This window comes from Odocoileus virginianus, chromosome 6 (assembly GCF_023699985.2).
Source record: "Odocoileus virginianus isolate 20LAN1187 ecotype Illinois chromosome 6, Ovbor_1.2, whole genome shotgun sequence".
NCBI lineage: Eukaryota > Metazoa > Chordata > Mammalia > Artiodactyla > Cervidae > Odocoileus > Odocoileus virginianus.
Window position 1 is genome coordinate 39,215,976 of NC_069679.1, and position 14,224 is coordinate 39,230,199.

At 38.4% G+C, this 14,224-nt stretch overlaps 1 long non-coding RNA gene across 1 annotated transcript in view; it reads left to right on the forward strand.

Moving 5' to 3' along the window:
- The first annotated feature begins 1,988 nt into the window (after positions 1-1,988).
- The window catches only part of LOC139035629 (uncharacterized), a 58,938-nt gene continuing 46,702 nt past the window's right edge, over positions 1,989-14,224 (forward strand). The window contains exon 1 of the long non-coding RNA XR_011488259.1: positions 1,989-2,075. This is a non-coding gene — a long non-coding RNA (uncharacterized lncRNA). The remainder of the gene's footprint in view (positions 2,076-14,224) is intronic.

Sequence of the window (14,224 nt, forward strand, 5' to 3'; positions counted from 1 at the left end):
TGTTTACCAAGCCTGACGTATTATTAATTGATTTGTAAAATTAATTATTGTTAACTTGTAAAAGACCTTGTTATTGCTATTACTATTTTTTCTTTGTCTTATATTTTGCAGCATTTCCCTCAGTCTTGTCAGTTCCCTTTTGGTTTCAGATAGAGCTGGTTACCATGTGTGTTTCAGGTGAAACAATTTAAGCCTTCACTTTCTCATGTACTAAAAAGGAGCAATATCAGTTATCAGTGTGATGTTAGTTTTGTGTGTCAACTTGACTGATCATAGAGTCCAGGCATTTGGTCAAAAATTATTCTGGGTGTTTTTGTGAGAGTGTTTTTAGACAAGATTAACATTTGTATGGGTAAACCAAGTAAAGCAGATTGCCGTCCCTAATGTAGGTGAAAGTGAAAGTTGCTCAGTCATGTCAGACTGTTTGTGACCCCATGGACTATACAGTATATGAAATTCTCCAGGCCAGAATACTGGAGTGGGTAGTTCCCTTCTCCAGAGGATCTTCCCAACAGAGGGATTGAACCCAGGTCTCCTTTCTTCATAGCTCAGTTGGTAAAGAATCTGCCTGCGATGCAGGAGACCCTGGTTCGATTCCTAGGTTGGGAAGATCCCCTGGAGAATGGATAGGCTACCCACTCCAGTATTCTTGGGCTTCCCCTGTGGCTCAGCTGGTAATGAATCTGCCTGCAATGTGGGAGACCTGGTTTCGATCCCTGGGTTGGGAAGATCCCCTGGAGAAGGGAAAGGCTACCCACTCCAGTATTCTGGCCTGGAGAATTCCATGGACTAAGTTTATGGGGTCGCAAAGATTCGACACAACTGAGCAACTTTCATCTTCACCTTCACTTCACCTCCCTCATTGCAGGCGGATTCTTTACTGGCGGAGCTACCAGGGAAGCCCAGTGTAGTTGGGCCTTGTCCAATTCATTGAAGACTTGTTTAGAACAAAAAGGCTGACAAAGAGGGAATCCTCCTACCTGACTGATGTGCTGAAACATTGTTTTTTTCCCCCTGACCTTCAGACCTTGACGGAAACATCAGCTTTTCTTGGATCTTAAACCTGCCGGCCTTTGGACTGGAACTTCCACCATTGGTGGTCTTGGTTCTCAGACCTTTGGACTGGGACTAGAACTACCCATCAATTCTCCTGGGTCTGCAGCTTGCCTTCTGCAGATCTTGGAACTTCTTAGCCTCCATAGTTACTTGAACCAATTCCTTACAATAAATCCTTTTATTGTACACACATATGTCCCTCCCCTCCAACTCTATTGGCTTAGTTTCTCTGGAGAACCCTCATACGGTCATCTACCTTACAGTACTATTGGGAAGACAGAAGGCAATATATGTGAAGAGTTAGCTTAATTTCTGTCACATAGTAAGTACTGAATAAATATTATGTGTAGTTAATTTTATTTGAATTATTTTTGCCATTCAGAAATTTTACAAAGTCACATATATCAATCCTTTCCTTTATGACTTTATGAAATTTTTTTTCAAAAAAAATTGTTTTCCACTGATATTTGTCAAATGCCTCTACTTTTTGTGTTCAAGAGATAATCCATCTGGAAATTTATTTTTATGTATGTTTAATTTGGAATTTAATGTTTTCCTTCAAGTGGATAGCACACTATTTATTTATTATGATCTATTCTTTCAGTGTTCTCTAAAAGCACCAATGTCAAAAAGTCCTTTAGGTTTTCAAGGGGAAAACATTTCTGTTATCAAGATTAGAGATTGTATATTTTTATATAAACAAAAGCATACTCCAAATAAGCTCTTTTATGTTTCTTGTCCTGACAACCCACAGGGAAAGAAAACATATTTTTCTTTTTTCACACAACTGCCTATGTAAAATGCAAGATGTTAAATCTGATTGGTGTCTTAAAAGCCATTTAGTAGTTAAACATAATCCAAGCAAACAAAGACAGGGGAAAGATATTGATTTTGTGTCACACAAATGTAGGTGAAACATCTAAGCCTTGAATAATGCTCCCAGGGCACTTTTCGATGTGATCAGGCAAAGCTGGAGAACACCTCGTATTTAATGATGTGAGAACTCGTTTCTCTACAAGGTCAGTGGTATGTGCTTAACCTTTAGGCGCTTGGATGGCCAGCTGCCCCACTGGTTTATGGAGTGGAGGCCGACATGATTGCGGATTTAGGGCAGTGATGACTTGATCTTGCAAGTGCTCGATACTCTTACCCAGACACGGTGAACAAATCCATCTCAGTGGCTGTAGCCTGTACTTTTCTGAGCTGTCCATGCCTATCTCTCATTTCTGACTTTCCTCCTGAGATGAAAGGAACACAGCTGCCTTTGGAAAATAGGACTTCTCTCATCATCATGAGGAAAAAAAAAAAACTTCATTTTGATTCAGCCTCTAAGATCTTAAACAGCCTCTAAAAGGCAAAAACAATATCCACATGACTCTGGATCAACACTGCTTTTTATTTCTCATTTTGGCATAAGTTTTCACTTTGTGCATTCACTGTTTTCCTGAGTTGTTCTTAGAATGCCAATCCTTTGAGATTCTGCTAGGAAGGAAAGAGGGAGGAAAATAAGGCAGGGAGGTGTTAAGCTGGCTGAGGTTAGTCATGTTTGGGGTATAGATACTCTCTTTTTGGAGACTCACAGTACACATCAGCAATTAAAATTCAGCCCCATCAGTTAAGAAATGTGCTTGATTTAAAACCTAGGATTTTTCGATTCATATTTGAACCCACAACCTATGTTTTAAAAACATGTAACATCTATTCTCTTATTTGGTAAATGCTCCTTTTTGGTATATTGCTTTAAAATTGTTGTAAAACAGAACTGTATCACTGAATATTCTTTTTTAAATATTTACTTATTTAGCTGCACTGGGTCTTAGCTGTGGCACTTGGGATCTTCAATCTTTGTTGTGGCAGGTGGGCATTTAGTTGTGGCATATGAACTCTTAGTTATGGCATATGGGATCTAGTTCCCTGACCATGAGTCAGATCCAGGCCCCCTTGCATTGGGAGCACAGAGTCTTGGCCACTGGACCATCAGAGAAGTCCCTATTGAATGCTATCATTAATTTCTATCAAAAGCCAAGAGGTGACTTCTGATGGAAGGAACAAACCAACCATAAAACATCATCAAAATATCAGGGATGATTTCCAATCTTCATATTAAAGCTCAATGTCCCACCTGTATCCTTATGCGTTTAATGCTGTCCTGTATATCTTTTGAAGAAGTTAGTCAGGCTAATGAAATATTCAACTCTGGAGCAGATGGGAACCTAACCAAGGCGTCTGAACAGCTCCTTCTTTCTCAGACAAGCAGATGAAGATCTAGATAAGCTGAGAAGGTAGGCAGAAAAAGAGATTTGTGAGGACATCTGGACACTAAATCTGCTTTCCTTCAGTTCTCTCTGGTTTGTCCTTTTCTTTATGACAGCTTAATTCTCAAACCAGAGTCCTCTGCAGTTAGGGGCCACACCCATTTACAACAATGTTGGAGATACTTTTCCTGAGAAGTGTGAAAAAACAACTTTCCCACCTCCCGAGTGGTCTAGTCTGTCTGAGATGAGACCTTTAGATTTTCCCAGGCTGGTGTCCCCAACAGAGTGACTGATGCCCAGAAGAGAAATTCATGAGCCCTAATCATCCATCTCTGACAAGCGCAACTGTTTCATAGAACAAAAAGTCTTTTTTAGTATCTAGTGATGTGATCATACTACTTTTCTTCTTTAATTTGTTGATGTCATGACTTACATTGAAAGACTTCCTGATTCTAAATTATCCTTATATTTCCAGAGTAAACCCTGTTTGGTCATAGAGCACTGTTTTCATATACTGCCAATTTCCCTTTGCCAGTACTTGATTTAAGTCTTTGCATTTAAATTCCTGACTGAGATCAGGCTACAGTTTGCTATTTTTATAACATTTCTGTCAGCTTTGGGAATTAAAGCCGTGTTGAAATCAACATGAATTAGGGCACTTTCCAACTTTTTATTATGGTCTGAGTTATTTCAAATTATAAAGGAATTATCTGTGTTCCTTCAAAATGAGATAGAACTCAGCTGTGAAACTCTTTAGTTCTGGTTCTTTTAAAAATAGATTCACAATCATTTTTATACCTTCTGTAACTGGTGGCTTTCCAGGTTGCTCAAACAGTGAAAAAATTGCCTGCCATGTAGAAGATCTGGGCTCGGTCCCTGGTTGGGAAGAGCCCCTGGAGAAGGAAATGGCAACCCACTCCAGTATACTTGCCTAGAGAATCCCATGGACAGAGGAGCCTAGTGGGCTACAGTCCATGGGGTTGCAAAGAGTTGGATATGACTGAACAACTAATATACACACACATGATGACTAGTCTATTCAAGTTTTGTCCTGTTTTGTAATTTCTTTTACAAACTTTAAAAAATAACTTTATTGAGGTATAATTTACACGTCACAAAATTCAACTGCTTTTAGTAATATGTAGTTTCAGAGTGTACAATTCTGTAATGTTTAGTAATATAGATCAACTTAAATCACGTGTATGTTTCTCAGAGATATCCATCTCCTCCAGGTTTTTACTTCCAGAGAATTGCTCGTAATATTTTCTTATAATTATACACCTCTGGAAATGTTGGCTTTCAGATGAACATGCCGCTATGAGAGAAAAAAGAAGGAAATGATGATGCCTGCTGCTGCTGCTAAGTCGCTTCAGTCGTGTCTGACTCTGTGCGACCCCATAGACGGCAGCCCACCAGGCTCCGCAGTCCCTGGGATTCTCCAGGCAAGAACACTGGAGTGGGTTGCCATTTCTCCAGAAGCAGTCAATAAACTAGGGGGGGACCATATTTACTGAAAGAGCTGAGCAATTTTTAAGCCAGGACCTATTAAGTGCAATTTTTTAATATTCCTCACAAGAAGTGTTTTCTGGCTGGTAAGAGAGCTTAAGTACTTAAGTTCCTTGGATCAGAGCTGAGACTGAGAAGTTTCAGACAAGGAAGCCAAAGCCACAATATCTGGCACTTTCTGTTTCTTAGTGGTTTTTTAATTGGCCACTTCCCTTCAGTTTAAAAGTTTTAAAATAACACAGTGTGTTTTTACTACTTTATAGGGGGAAATTTCACTGTAGGTGTAACCATTTGTCAAACACTGTTTAACACCAAGAATCCACTAAAGTGAATCTTCCACCTTAAAATCAAACTTGTATATAAAATGTGTAATACCACTAAGTTGTAGAATAATTATTCATATGGGTATGTTGCATACAATGTAGGATGAACCAAAGCAAATATGAATTTATGCCTTATTTTGAAAATCAATTTTATTGACATATAATTTACAGAGTAAAATTCATCCTTTCCAGTTATAGAGTTTAATGAGTTTTTGTAAATATGTTTAGTTTTGTTACCACCATCATAAAGATATAAAATATTTTTATCATCTCCAAATTTTTCCTCATACCTCTTTCTCGTCATTCCTCTTTCCCATCTCACAGTCCCTGGCAATCACTAATCTGATTTCTGTCTCTTAAGTTTGACCTTTTCAAGATTACTATGTAAATAGAATCATATATTATAAAAATACAGATTTAAACACTTAATTTAGGTTTTGATTTGGAATTTGAAAACTTCTGTACACCCTAAACTTTAAGAATTTAGAACTGGAGGCACTGAATCATAAATTTAATTTTTAAGAACATAATAGTACCCTCTAAATTATTGGTTATTAAAAGTATATTTTCTAAATTATTGGTTTTAAAAAATATTCTTATTTTATTCTTATAAATGTTCTTATTCTTAGAGTTGTCTCATCTGTTCTTCAGCCACATTATCTGAATTTAGAGAGGTCAAATTTAGAGAGAATAATCTTAGAAAATCAGTATGGTTGATATCCTCAGGAAAAGAAAAAACCTTGGAGGTCAATCCTAAAGAAAATCTTGATAGATTGCTTTTATCTGATTTGGAAAAACAATTTTGGAAAGAAAATAAAAGATTTTGATGAAAAAACAAATAGAAGCATATAGTATAATATCTTTTGTGCCCGGCATCACAGTATTTCTGAGATTCGTTTATGTCATTGCATGCATCAATTCTTTCCTTTTCATCACTCAATACTGTGCTGTGGTTTGGAGGTACCACATTTTGTTATCCATTCACCCTTTAAAAGGTATTTAAAGTGTTTCCAGCCTGTGGCAACTATGTGTAAAGCTGCTTTAAACAGGGTTTTGTGTGCATTTGTGTTTGCATTTCTCTTGGGCAAATACCTAGGAGTGGGATTGCTGGGTTGTGTGCTAAATGTGTGTTTAACTTTATGAAAAACCACCAACCAATATTCCAAGTGACTAACTTAGCATTTTGCATTTCCACCCATTGTGTAAGAGAGTTGGAATTTCTCCATGTCCTCACGAACCCCTTATAGTTTTAAGGCTTGTTAATGCTTGCCCATTCTGGCATGTATGTAGTGGTATCTCATTGTGTCTTAATTTGTATTTTCTAATGATTCATGCATTTATTTGTCATCACATCTTGTCTTTTGTGAGATAACTGTTCAAATTTTTGCTCATTAAAAACCTGACTTGTTTTCTTATTATTGAGTTCTAAGTGTTCTTTATATATTCTGGGTAAAATCTCTTATCAGATATTTGTTTTGCAAATATTTTTTCTCAGTCTGTAACTTGTCATTTTATCTTCATAACTGTGTCTTTAGAAGAGCAAAGTTTTTAATTTTGATAAAGCATAATTTATCAATCTTTTATCCTGTATGGTTTGTCCTTCTTGTGTTCTAACTAAGAAATCTTTACCTAAACTAAGATACTATTCTTCTAGAAGTTTTATAGTTTTAGGTTTTACATACACGTCTATGAGTCTACATGTCTATGAGTCATCTCAGGTTTGTTTTATATACAATAAGAAGGAAAGATCAAGGTTCAATTTGTGTTATTCAGTTGCATTGTTTTAGCACCGTTGTTGAAAAAACTTTCACCATTGAATTACTGTGGCTTCTTTGTTGATTATCAATTACCATATTTCTTTTCGTAGTTTCTATTCTATTCTATTCATCTACATGTCTATGCATGCATGCATGCTAAGTCGCTTCAGTTGTGTCTGGATTCATTGTGACCCTGTGGGCTGTAGACCACCAGGCTCCTCTGTCCATGGGATTCTATGGGCCAGAATACCAGAGTGGGTTGCCATTTTCTCCTCTCTGGGATCTTCTCTACCCAGGGACCGAACCTGCATCTCTTATGTCTCTTGCATTGGCAGGAGGGTTCTTTAACCACTAGCGCCACCCCCCTACATGTCTATACCTATCTCAATATTACATCACCTTCATTATTGTAGTTTTAGAGTAAGTTCTGAGATCAATTAATGCAAGTATTCCAATTCTGTTCTTTTCAAATTGTTTGGAGTATTCTCAATCCTCTATTTTTCCATATAAATTTTAGAATCAGCTTGTCAGTTTCTACCAAGAAGCCTACTGATACTTTGACTGGGATTTTGTGGATTATAAAGATCAATTTGGAGAGAATTAAGAGCTTAACAATATTGAGTCATCCAATTTATGGACACACTACAACTCTATTTAGGCATTTTTTCATTTCTCTTATTGCTGTTTAGTAGTTTCCAACATGCAGCTCTTGCATTTATATTGTGAAATTTATCCCTGTTTATTTTTAATGCTACTATAAATAGTATTTAAAAATTTTTTAAAATTTCTAATTGTTCATTGTTAGTGTATAGAAATAGTTGATTTTTGAATATTGACTTGTCTCCTGTGAGCTTACTAAGCTTACTTATTCTAATCGTTTTTTTAGTAGTATCCCAATGTTTTTTTGAACAAGTTTATATCAAAATACAATTGTGATCTTGGAAGTGGGGGCTATTTATTTTTTGTCTGATACATATGGGCAACTGATTATAGAGTGATAGATTTTTGTAAACCCTACAATGTGTATATGGATTTTGAAGCTGACTATGAAATTCCTGGAGATCAAGAAGGGAGTGGACTTCAGTCAGTAGGCTACAGAGAGGGATGGTGGGGGGAAGAATTTGGGGAACTTCCAGGAAAGATTTAAGACGCACTGGTATCTCCTGATTGTCAATATGGGACCGTATGCCTTATACTAGTGTTTTATAAATTGAGTTCTGGGATGGTCACATTCTTTTCCTTCTCAGTAAAAATTCCATGGTCAAATAAATTTGGGGAAAAAAAATTCCTCCTCTTCGAATTTTACGGTGTCTGTTAGTGTATGAAAGGCTGTGAGAAAACCTGGAATCAAGATCCATGTTTACACAGCTTTGTTTAATCCAACATTCCCCAAACTCATTTGACCACGGAACCCTTATTTAGTATAAACCCTCCTAATTATCCAAAAGCTCTTTAGCTCATGCTCTGCAGAATACACTCAGGAAAATGCTGCCATGAATAATCCTATGATCTCTTTCTCACCTTCAGTGTGAGAACAATATTCACATAAGGTTGTTAAGTAAGAAGTAGCTGATTGCTACAAAATGCTCTGAGCTATAGAATGTACTTAGAATTCTATAATGGAGAGCGGTTTATGTTTTTGATGTGTTCATTTCCTTCTGTTTTGACTTAGAAGTGATGGGCAAATATTCTCCCAACATTTGGTATGGAATTAAGCCAAGAGAATGATTCTCCCCCACACTACAGTATTGTTTGGTCTTTCCTCATGTTTTCCTTTGCTTGTACTTCTGTTTTTCTTGTTTTGCTCTGATTTGTTGTAACACTGAGCCATCAAACTGTAAAAAGGTTTTCTTCATGAGGCATTCTGCCACCTGCTTATGTGCTTTGTGTAGTGATCAGGGCAATAGGAGAAAAATAGATACTGTACATCTTTCAGAGAGAATTATTTTCTAATGATTGACAGCCTGCAATTAAACCAGCAATAAAATAAACAACATTTGAAGTTTTTAGTGTGAAGCACCTTGTATTACAATTGATCATATTTGAGACAACAGCTGATATCAGGATTTACCTAGATCCTTGATGTGAAGTTGTAGTTTTTAAGGAAAGTGCAGCTGGAAACCTGCTCCAAATTGCCTGCCTCTGTAATTAAAAGTATAAATGTTTCAAGTCGAATTCATCCTATTAGTAAGATTTTAGGAAACAAAAAGTTAATTTATTCACATTCGATATGGTCTGTAAATGCCACCATTATATGCCTTCCACTGGCCTTTGATTAGCTATGGATTAATAAAACTTTTATACCTCCTTTGTCAGCCTCATTTTGAACTCTGTTTTTGCATACTGTTACTATTAAATAAATGAATTAGTGTCCAGAAATGTGTCATGCATATTACCTAGCAGCAGGAAGCATAATACAGTGGTCAGCTCCCCAGGAGCGTTATAAATCCTAATGCGCTCGGTAACCTGCTCACGAGGACCTATTAAAAGCGTGGTGATTTAGTGGAGCTGTATTTGTGCTTAACAATGGAATTTTAGTTAATTCAAAACAATGTAAATCATCTCCAATTACAGTATTTGAATATTCACAGTTGCTTTACAAGTACACCTATGGTTGCTAAGTTAAAAAAAAAAAAACAACCACAAAATCCAGTTTTTTAAAAAAGCATTGTTACTCCACTCTTGCCTGGAGTAACATTCAGGCAGGTTTTAGTAGCTTATGTTAGAAGTAGCCCACCCTGGAGAACAGTGTTTATCCGGCACAGCTTACTATCTCGTAGCCACAGCAGTTTAGGGCATCCAAAAACGTGGCAAGCAAGGGAAGCAGCGGGAGCAGGGGGCGATGCTGTTGTACCTGAAAAGCTCAGGTGAGCGCTGTAATTGTGCTGGTGAGATGCTGTCGCTGCCTGTGTTCCTGGAGGCAGCTGCGGGCTTTTGTGCCGCTGCTGTTATCAAAGTCATTTCAGAGCCGTGTCAGTAGATTCTTGATACTAGAAGTGCTGCGGCATCCCTGTGGGTATAGCACAGACCAGAGAGGATCCTCGGGTTTGAAACAGGCTCTTTTATGCTCAAGGTCTCAGAGAGCCTTTCTGGGAAATAATGATTAGCTGTCCGGCTGGCAGCAACCATTTTTGGCGTTACAGGCCCTTGGCACTCTGTCAGAATCAGCTTGGACCTCTGCATCGGAGAGGGGACCAGCCCACTCACCCTCCTTTCCACAGTTTTTCCCAAGAGGTGACAGGAAGGGAGTTAATGAGGAATAGGGTGAACTTTATTGAAGGAGTTTATTCTGTGTCTTGTGGATCTAGCCATTTAGGGACATAGCACAACTTTTCTGGACTTCCAAAGAAATCCGGGATGAATTTAGCGCTTCTCTTTGGTGAAAAACAAAACCTGAAATGAATGCTGTTAGATATTTTTTCATAGTTTGCCAGTGGGCACAGTCCATTTTGTATACTATTGTCATTATTTGCAATTTCACCATCAGTTTTAGTCAGTGATAGGGAGGATTAACTTTGCCATCAACAAGCCTGGATTCAAAACTTGGTTCTGTCTCTTATAAGCTGGATGCCCTTGGGTGAGTTGCGTCTCCTCGCTGAACCTCAGTTTACCCATCCCAGGATATAGGCTTCTGTGCAGATGTGTTGCTTCAGGTGTAGAGTGTAGATTAAAAGAAGAGATGTACATAAAATACTCACAGGATAGTTATTGCTGTTTTTATTGCAGATTCGTAAGGTATATGATTGTGTTGTGGAAACATGGGCTGCATTAGAGGTATATGTCTGAGCAAGGTGTTTCTTGCCTTGATTTTGTGTGACAATCATAATTTTATCCTGACTTTGTTTATTCTCTCCCTCCATCCATTCATCTGTCCATCTAGCCATCCAAATGTCCATCCTCCACCCATCCAATCAGCAATACATATGTAAGGTTAAAAAAAACAAACTTAAAAGACTACCAAACAGGAAGTCTCTTCTCACCTGTTTCGCAGATCCTCTGCTCTTATCTGCAGAAATGACGACAGTTACTAACTTCCTCTTTGTCCTTCCAAAGGTATTGCCCATACAGGCACATAGAGCATACTCCAGAAGCTGCAACATCCAGAAAATTTGCAGTGTATCTTGTGAGCTTTCCATATTAGTACATCTCATCTGTCCCCATTTTCCATAATATTGGATGGTATTTTATACTGTGGGTGTATCTTTTTTAAGCTTTTAAAAAATATATTTTTTATTTATTTATTCATGGCTGCATTGGGTCTTTGTTGCTGTGCCCCAGCTTTCTCTAGTTGCTCCTCAGCATGTGGAATCTTCCTAGACCATGGATAGAACCCATGTCCCCTGCATTGGCAGGCGGATTCTTAACCACTGGACCACCAGGGAAGTCCTTATGGATGTATCTTAATTTATTTAGACAGTCCTCTGTGATGGGCTCATCAGTTGCTTTTATTTATTTATTTTTTTTTCTTCCATTTATTTTTATTTGTTGGAGGCTAATTACTTTACAACATTGCAGTGGTTTTTGTCATACATTGAAATGAATTAGCCATGGATTTACATGTATTCCCCATCCCGGTCCCCCCTCCCACCTCCCTCTCCACCCCATCCCTCTGGGTCTTCCCAGTGCACCAGGCCCTGAGCACTTGTCTCATGCATCCAACCTGGGCTGGTGATCTGTTTCACCCTAGATATACATGTTTCAATGCTGTTCTCTTGAAACATCCCGCCCTCGCCTTCTCCCACAGAGTCCACAAGTCTGTTCTATACATCTGAGTCTCTTTTTCTTTTTTTTGCATATAAGGTTATCATTACCATCTTTCTAAATTCCATATATATGTGTTAGTATACTGTAATGGTCTTTATCTTTCTGGCTTACTTCGCTCTGTATACTGGGTTCCAGTTTCACCCATCTCATTAGAACTGATTCAAATGAATTCTTTTTAATGGCTGAGTAATATTCCATGGTGTATATGTACCACAGCTTCCTCATCCATTCGTCTGCTGATGGGCATCTAGGTTGCTTCCATGACCTGGCTATTATAAACAGTGCTGCGATGAACATTGGGGTGCACGTGTCTCCTTCGGATCTGGTTTCCTCAGTGTGTATGCCTAGAAGTGGTGTTGCTGGGTCATATGGCAGATCTATTTCTAGCTTTTTAAGGAATCTCCACACTGTTTTCCATAGTGGCTGTACTAATTTGCATTCCCACCAACAGTGTAAGAGGGTTCCCTTTTCTCCACACCCTCTCCAGCATTTATTGCTTGTAGACTTTTGGATAGCAGCCATCCTGACTGGCGTGTAATGGTACCTCATTGTGGTTTTGATTTGCATTTCTCTGATAATGAGTTCATCAGTTGCTTTTAATCCTTGGCGTTTACATACAGTGCTGCAGAGAATTTCCTTCTGTGCACACCTCTGCAAACAGAGATGAATATGGCTGCAGGATATTCTTACAGCAATAGGATCAATTCCTGGAGGTGGATTTTCTGAGTCTGATTTTTGTAGAAGTTGTGAAATTGCCCTAAAAAACTGTGCACATCTACCCACCCTCCAATAATATGAGAATGCCAGTTTCCCCACACCCTTGCTGTTTTGTGTTGACTTTTAATGTAATTTAAAACCTCAATAGTATTTTGAAGCTTTGTGCAATAGTCTGACCATGTTAATTTGCATCTTTATGAATTATTGACTCTGTCCAGAACCTATATATCTACACAATAAAGTGCAGGAGTCATATGTTAAATAAGTAGAAATAAATAGAACCATATACTTTTAAAAATACAGGAACCTTTGAAGTGGTTTGATCCAGCAGAAGAAAACCAGGACTTTTGGTGCTCAAGTGACTTCTTTAAAGTCACACATTTAATGACATTTATGGCAGGTGGAGGGGGCCTTGGTTCCCCTAATTCAGGCCCATTCCTTTTTTTTTTATCATGTCACACTGTTCCCAGTGTGTGAATATCCTTATGCAACATGGACCAGACTGCTCCCCCACATGTGTAATACTAATCCTGGTCTCATTCAGAAGCAGTTGTGATGAAATGGGAAGAATGCTGAATTCAAAGTCCATGACCTATATGTTATAGCTGAGTAATATTCCCTTTTATATATATGTATCACATTTTCTTTATCCACTCATCTGTCGACAGACATTTCCTTGCTTCCAAGTCCTGGCTATTGTAAATAGCCAATGAACATGTGCTGCAATGAAAATTGGGGTACATGTGTTTTTTAGAATTGTGGTTTTCTCAGGGTATGTGCCCAGTAGTGGGGTTGCTGGGTCATATGGTAGATGACCTCCTCATATAGAAGAGGAGAGGGAGGCTCAAGAGGGAGAGGATTTATGTATAATTATGCCTGATTTGGTCAAAGCTATGGTTTTTCCAGTAGTCATATATGGATGTGAGAGCTGGACCATAAAGAAGGCTGAGCACCAAAGAATTGATGCTTTCGAACTGTGGTGCTGGAGAAGACTCTTGAGAGACCCTTGGATAGCAAGGAGATCAAACCAGTCAATCCTAAAGGAAATTAACCCTGAATATTCATTGGAAGGACTAATGCTGAAGCTGAAGCTCCATTACTTTGGCCACCTGATGCAAAGAGCTGACTCATTGGGAAAAGAACCTTATGCTAGGAAAGATTGAGGGCAAGAGGAGAAGGGGGCGACAGAGGATGGGATGGTTGGATGACATCACTGACTCAATGACATGAGTTTGAGCAGACTCAGGGAGATAGTGAAGGACAGAGAAGCCCGGCATGCTGCAGTTCATAGAATCTCAAAGAGTTGGACTCGACTAAGTGACTGAACAACAGCTACAACAATGGCTGATTTGTGTTTCTGTACAGCAGAAACCAATACACCATTGTAAAAATTAAGAAACAAACAAAAAAAATCCAGGTTCAGATCCAGCTTTGTCATGTATTGGTTATGTCTTTGGACAAGTTTCCTAACCTTTCAAGGTATCAGAATTCTCATCCATAGAACAGTGGTGGTGCTGTCTGTTCCATGATACCTGTAGGGGGTGCTTTGCTGAGTGTGCTGGCAAAAATAGATGTTCACTTTTTTATTTTCTAACTGTTCATTTGCATAAGCAATTAGTAACATTTTCATATTACATTAGAATGATTGCCAAACCATTGCTTGTACTTTTGGGTTTTTAATTCTAAAATGATATTCATCAGTTCAGTTCGGTTCAGTTGCTTAGTCATGTCCGACTCTTTGCAACCCCATGAACCACAGCACTCCAGGCCTCCCTGTCCATCACCAAATCCCGGAGTCCACCCAAACCCATTTCCATTGAGTTGGTGATGCCATCCAACCATCTCA